This window comes from Brassica oleracea, chromosome C2, assembly GCF_000695525.1.
Source record: "Brassica oleracea var. oleracea cultivar TO1000 chromosome C2, BOL, whole genome shotgun sequence".
In the NCBI taxonomy this organism is placed as follows: Eukaryota; Viridiplantae; Streptophyta; class Magnoliopsida; order Brassicales; family Brassicaceae; genus Brassica; species Brassica oleracea.
This window is the reverse complement of record NC_027749.1, coordinates 31,365,187-31,372,655: the sequence shown is the minus strand read 5'-3', so window position 1 is coordinate 31,372,655 and position 7,469 is coordinate 31,365,187. Positions and strand designations below refer to the sequence as shown.

The 7,469-nt window shown below is 31.3% G+C and overlaps 1 long non-coding RNA gene across 5 annotated transcripts; it reads left to right on the top strand.

The window, feature by feature from the left end:
- The first annotated feature begins 1,816 nt into the window (after positions 1 to 1,816).
- LOC106322696 lies at positions 1,817 to 5,102 on the top strand. 5 transcript variants are annotated; one of them, XR_001266501.1, is made up of 8 exons: positions 1,819 to 2,118; positions 2,451 to 2,660; positions 2,764 to 2,858; positions 3,015 to 3,117; positions 4,464 to 4,505; positions 4,590 to 4,701; positions 4,780 to 4,956; positions 5,034 to 5,102. It is a non-coding gene; the product is annotated as an uncharacterized LOC106322696 (long non-coding RNA). The 5 variants fall into 5 exon arrangements; XR_001266504.1 differs by lacking the exon at positions 4,464 to 4,505 and having other exon boundaries at positions 1,817 to 2,118; positions 2,752 to 2,858; XR_001266503.1 differs by lacking the exon at positions 4,464 to 4,505 and having other exon boundaries at positions 4,590 to 4,697.
- The last annotated feature ends 2,367 nt before the right edge of the window (positions 5,103 to 7,469 follow it).

Sequence of the window (7,469 nt, the reverse complement as noted above, 5' to 3'; positions counted from 1 at the left end):
AGAACCAGTGCCACAGTTTTGAATCTCGTCTTAGAGTTTGAGGCAAAGGTGTATTCATTGAGAGATAGAGAACTTTTATACATCATGATTATACCACTATCAGAGATATAGCTTGACATATCTCAAAAGATAGGTTGGATAATAAAGATATTGATTATGAACATATTTTCTGGAAAAAATGTTCTGAAAAACTACTATTCATTTTACAAAAAATAAAGAACTCAAGAGGAAGAAACGGAGAAGAAGATATATGGGGTCCATTGTTTTGTCTTTTAACTAAGAAAATGTATATTATATTTTTTTAGATTTAGTTAGTTTAGTAGACACTTATTTAGTTAGATTGTAACATAAAGTAGGTTTTGGTTAAAGAAAAGTACCTTAATAGTGAGAATTGCCCTATTATGTTAGAATTTTTTACATCAAGAGACACTTTATCACTTTTCAATTACATCCAAAGCCACAATGCACTTTTAAAACACTTTCTCATGGGACCTACAGAGAGAATATATAGATTTGCCCTTAATGAAAAGAAAATTAGATCTTTTTTAGACTAGAAAAAAGAGAAAGTGTGTTTCTTTATTATAATTTAATGTATTTCTTAATATTTTGTTTTTGTTTATTTTTAAATTAAAATACATATAACAAATTTTGTTGATATAATAAATTATGTTTTTTTATTCTCTATAATTTGATATACACTTTGAAATATTTTTTTGTTATATTTTAAAATATCTACTTGTACACGTATTCAATGATTGTGTTATGGATGAGTGATATGTGGATGTTTGAAGACCGTGGATAACTACATGTAGAATATAAGCATGGAAAGACACATGTGGATGAGTGTGGAAAGATAGTGTGGACGGGTAAGCATGGATGAGTAAATATGGACGGGTATTTGTGGATGAGTAAAATTATGATTAAAAATCATAATTTAGCATACTACATATCTCATGGTGGAGGATTGTGACGAGCTCGAACCAATGCAGCTTCACCGAGCTCATCCACGACGATGTTGAGCTCGGAATCAATGGTGTGGCTCACCGGGAAGAGGAGCTGACTCGTTTTGACCGATGGTTTTGGAGGAGGAGCTGACTCGTTTTAACTTTTTGGTTTGTTTAGCTTTGTTTTCATCACTCAAGCTTGTTTTTTTTCCTAGACATGTATGTGGTCGTAATTGGTTTGAAGTTATTAATTTGTTCATCTTTGATATTGTGGACACATTGACATCCATATCATAACCTTTCAATATGTTACATTTTTTTAATCAATGTTTAGTGTTTGAGTTATTACTCTATCCACCACATCAAGCTTCAATTTTCTATCCACAAATTTAAGAGATCTCTCTTGTTCTTTATTCATGGTTATGTTAGTGTCCATAGCCACAACATAATCAAAATCTTCTTTTCTGTCCACAGACAAACATTGTTGTTGGAGTTGTGTCATTAAGCTCAGCTATTGTGGAGTTTGCTCTGATGAAACTTCTAGAATTTTTACACTCATCTACGTCCACGCATCTACGTCCACGCATCACCCATCCACATATCATCCGTCAACGAATCAAATGTCTATTAAGGACAAAGTTGTCCACAGTTTATTGATGGCCCACAACAAAATGTCTCATATGTAAAAAGTGACTTTGAATGTAAAGATAAGTCAAAAAGCTGCCAAGAGAGTTATCAACTCATTATGTTAATAGAAACTTAAAACTGATTTTGGATGTAATATTTTTTATATTAATCGAGACGTCACTACTCATGATGTCATGTCATGGCAATCATACAGACACTCATTGCTCGATTTTTTTTTTTTTTTTTCATTACCGAACATTAAAAGTTTGTTTTTTTCGTTTGTTAAGAAATACAGATTTTTCTTTCTTCAATCTCTTTTTGCTGCAACACCTAAAGCCGCTGGAGATTTGCAAGATCAAACTCGCTTCGTACAGCTTCGATATCTCTGATTCAGCAATCATCGAGCAGCCTCAACGCCAGGTTCCTTCCTCGCCCTTATTTAGACACTCGCGCTGTTTTGATTTGCGATGACGATGTGGAGGTAGACAAAAAGTCGGTGGAGTTCGCGTTATCCATGTGGAAGTCGAACCATGATCGTTTAGTAGGGGTATGTTCGTGAGATCGCACGGTTTTGACTTCAGATCGTTTAATTGGATTTGGGGATTAGGGTTTTTGGATTTAATTGGATTTGGGGATTAGACTCTCTTGTCGAATCTTGCTTATTATTTGGAACACGGTTGTGTGTAATTGTTTTTTCTGAAAATCTTCTTTTACATTTCAAAATAATGTTTTTTTTGGGATACTGTTTGTCCTTTAGGTGTCATTGGATTTTAGATAGGTCTCGTGTGTCATTGATTTTGCTTGTTTGGCTGGAGACTTGAGGACATGGTCTTTGATATAATTTAAAGTGTTTCAAATCTGTTTTGGAATTTGTTACAGGTTGGAAGTTTTTGATCATACGAAGTTTGATAAGTGGGTGAGGAAAGTAGCTGCCTCTGCAATAGCACCAAACTTGAAGCTTTATGAAAAGGTTCAAGATTTGGGGTACAAAGTTATCTTGCTTACAGGGCGAAGAGAGAACGACACGGTTATCACTATCAAGAACCTGATCAATGCCGGTTTCAATAACTGGGACGAGCTTATTCTGAGGTAAGTTATTCTCAATCTTTCAGTTTTCGATTGTTGACTTCTGTTTAACTCTTGAAGAGGTAGGCTTCACAATTATACTAATTATGTTTAGCTTTTCTTGTAGAATGTGACAGCAGCTTTGAATGTTTATTTTCAAGATCCTGGATTTTAGCTTGTGTTCCCACATTATCTCTAGCACCCGTTGAAGCTGATCCTGAGGTAATATTTCGTTTGTAAATTCTTTGAATTTAGCTTCAAGTATTGAACAAAGTGTTATGACCGAACATAGACGTTGAAGCCTCTTTAGACTCTGTTTTTTTTTTTTAAAAATGATTGCATTGTTTCTAACATAACACAATTCTCGGCAAACAATAGACAGATGAGGTGACTTCAAGCTCTTCGGATTCAAGTTGCTCACTCGTCTTGTATATCCAGTGCTGCTCACTTATCCTGAACTCATTGATGCTGCAGTGATCCCGTAAGTCTTTTGTACCAGAAACAATCTTAGGTGATAAAATATTATGTCTATAGCCTATTTAGAAAAGCCCAAAGATAAGTCCACGTATAATGGTCATTTGGGATTTAGAAAAGTCCAAAACATATTTATTAATTTTTAATAATAAACCCGTATAACTTACCTTATTTGAGATTACTTGCGCAAAAATGATTAATTAATTCGTTTATTAATAACTTTCCAATTTTTTCATATGGATTACTTGCGCAACTTGATATCATATTTATTACATTGTTTAAATGCAATTTACCTTAATATTTCTAATTTGTTAATTCGTTTTTAATAATTTACCTTATTTATCTTATGGATTATTTGCGCAAATTGATATCATATTTATTGCAAACCAGTTTTTGATAATATACTCTTAATATCTTTTTTTTATTTCATTATTTATTATGAAAATATTTCTTAGACTTCATTATTATGAAAAAATAACTCCCTAACTCTCCTTCATGGAAGGTAGAGTACATATAAAAGAGACGGGAAAACGGCTTATTCATGCCTGGACTAAGGGTTGATGAGAAAATACATACCTCAACTTTTACTGCATGCCAAAACATATCTTAACTAATCAAAAATTTGAAATTCACGCCTGAATTAGGGGTCGATAAAAAAATACATACCCCAACTCCTATTGCATGCCAAAACATACCTTAACTAATTAAAAAAATTGAAATTTATGCCTAGTCTTTAGAAGTCAACGCTAATTCCAATTTTGACTTAAACTCTGTTAATTAATTGTTAACGACTATGACTAGGATACTTAGTTGGCTAATGAGTCAGATTAATAATAATTGAGCACAATCGAAAATCAAATTGAAATGGGTCAAATCTGATAATAGTTGGGCCGAAGCCCTAAAACATTGGGTCATTATCAATACGATGTTGTTTGTTCTGTGATTTTATCTTCTCTTCTTTCTTTCTTCTTCTGCGACAAAGTGAAGGATCCCGACAAGGCAGAGTGAAAAGACAAAATACAGAACAAATGACGTCGTAGAGATAGTGGTCCATTGTTTTAAGGTTCCGACCCAACTATTATCAGATGTGACCCATTCCAATTTGATTTTCGATTAGGCCCTAACTCATTAGCCAACTAAGTATCTTAGTTAGTCGTTAACAATTAATTAATATAGTTTAAGTCAAAATTGGGATTAGCGTTGATTTCTAAAGATTGAACATAAATTTCAAAAATATTATTAGTTAAGGTATGTTTTAGCATGCAATAGGAGTTGGGGTATGTATTTCAACGATCCCTAGTTCAGGCATGAATTTCAAATTTTTGATTAATCAAGGTATGTTTTGGCATGCAGTAGAAGTTGGGGTATGTATTTTCTCAGTGGCCCCTAGTTCAGGTATGAATAAGCCGTTTTCCCTAAAAGAGACCCCGAGGTCTTAAAATACAAACATATTTCGCATTATAGTCTTCTTGGTTTCAGGTTTAAACTAATTGCCAATGTTAAAGACGATTCCGGTAAGGCAAAGTTTCTTTTGTTTGATACCAACGCTCAAATGATTGTGCGTCGTATGGCCGTTGAACTCTACGAGTAGGTACTTTTCTAAATCAACAGTGTCCAATAATTTGCCTAATAACATTTTTTTGTTTAATCTATCTTTAATTTATGGTAGAATGAAGATCCCGAGTTTTTACCAGAAGCAGTTAGCGACCTCTTTGGCAAGAGAATGCTTTTTGAAATTTCAGTTGATTCTGATAACATCAGAGGAAAGAACTCTCAGTATGTTGTTCGTAGGGCTAATGATAATCATGAAATGATTGAGGAATTTGCAGCTTTGCCTCCTAAACCGGTAATACACATTATGATTGCTTAAGTTTGATAGTTACACCTAAGCCAATATTTTGTGCAATTCTCTTTATTTTTCAGGTTTTAATGTTGCTCGCCTCCGAAGACATTTCCGATGGTTCCGGTGGTTCTTCAGCAGCTCCTGTGTCTAAAAAAAAGCAAAGAAGAGCAAGACAATGAAGTTGAGGATCAACTCTCTGTCAACGAGAAACATTGTCAAAACAAAATCAAGGGCGAGTGAAACATTGTCAACTCTTTGCTTTTTTTTTTCCAGACAGTATGGCTTTGTCGTATTTTTTATTATTATCTCTTGGATTTGTCTCTTAGTATTTTAGCTTTGGATTTTTAAAATTTTTGAACAATTACTTATGTTGAAACTGAGAGCTCTGGCTTTCTGAGCAATTCATTATTTTATTTGGAAGAAAAAAAATTGTCTTCTCTTTTCTCTTACATAAGACGATTGTTCACAGAATTACAACACCTAATAATTCGCAAGTTTAGATGACATTATATCAAAATGATTGCCCACGGTATAGTAATAATTCGCTGGAAGAGATGACATTATATCAAAATGATTGCAAAACAAAAGAAGTAAATTAGTCTAAGGACAACAGAAATATAACGTAAATTTTAATTACATTCTTAAAAAAAACTTATTTGTAGTTTTTAAAGAATTACTTATACTAGGCCTGGAACTTTTATCCGAGATCCGGATTCGATCCCAGATTCGATTCGGATCCGATCCGAAAATCAGGATATCCGGAGGCGCCGAATCCGGATCCGGATAGTAAAATGTTGGATCCGTCAAAGCCGGATCCGGATCCGGATATTTTAATTTTTTTGTCCGGATATCCGGATCCGTAAGTTTTATTAATAACTATTTCAAAAATAGTAATATCTATATTTAAAAATTAATTTTATTTAATATACTTTCATTTTTATAATCGTATATATAAAATTTATGTAAATTTTGTAATATTATACATAGAAATAATTAAAAACATTATATATATTTTTATTTTTAAATTATTGTTAATATTTTATATATATTGATATTATTTTTTATTAATTTTAAAGATCCAAATCCGGATCCGGATATCCGCCGGATATTACAATTTTTAGAAAAATATCCGACATCCGGATATCCGAGAACCCCGGATCCGGATAAGGATAGTAAAATTATGGATCCGCCGGATAAGGATCCGGATACCTTAAAATTGTCCGGATACCCGATCCATCCCACGCCTAACTTATACTAATCCCCTTTATTTGGCATTAATAAAATCAAAGCCCAATTGATATATTGAACCGACCATAGGCTTATGCCTAAATATAAAAGCCCAATTGAAAACCTACAACACTAAATTTTTAAACGTGCTTAGCTCATAAATATGTCACTAAGAAACTACTTTGCAAAGAAACTACTTTGCAAAGAAACAACATAAATTAGTCCAGCGTCCTTGTTTTTCCAAAGAAAAAAAGTGTTTCAAAAAAAAAAAAGTCTAGCGTCCTAAAATTCATCAGGTAACATGCAGCCGGCCAAATATCTATGGTCAATTCCTACACATGTATTATCGAACTCGAGATCCATCTTTTTTGAAACACTTTTAAAAAAGGACTGATGTTTTGTTTTCCTAAAGGAATTATGCACATGTGATCATGATAAAACTTCATTGTCTTCGTATGATGATGTAAGTGATTTTTATATATTAATATATAGTTTATATTATACTTTTGTTTTACTTCCAACTAGGTTAAGATCTGCGTCTTGCACGGGATAAACATTATATATATAAATTATTTTATGTATTAAATATTTTTACATATTATAAAATAATAAATATATATTAAATAATTCAAAGTCAGTAACTATTAAATATATAATTAAATTGGTGTGAATATATAAATCAATTTTATTAATCCAATTTTTTTTTATATTTGATAAGATATGTTATTAAATTTAAATGATACTAACATAGATAATATATTTTAGTATATTTTTAATATTAATATTTATTAAATGATGATTTCTACTCATATAGTTTTTTTGATCATTTGTATCTTTTACAGAAAAAAATTTAAATTACTGATAACAAAATTTTCATTGTGGGATTAATACTTTTAGTACTTTATAATTTTTTAAAAAATAAGTTGTCAATGATCGTTCAAAACTTTTATCAAAAAATTGTTCAAAGTAAATTTTGAAACTAAAATATTTGAGACTTTTAACAGTTTTAGTAATTTTATAGCCGTTTGTAAAAATTCAAAATATAACATATACATAAAAATCTAAATTTTTATTATATGGTTATTGTGGTTGTTTAATTTATTTAATAGCTTAAAATTAAACAAATATGATAGAAGATACACTATTTTTTATCAAATCTTTATTATTCAAAATCATTAATTGTCATATATACTTTAGCCACATTAGACAATTCTGCAAATTTTATTTAAGGAAATAATAAAGTACATTAATGATGAATTTATTGTTAGTTTAATAAAAAACTTATATAA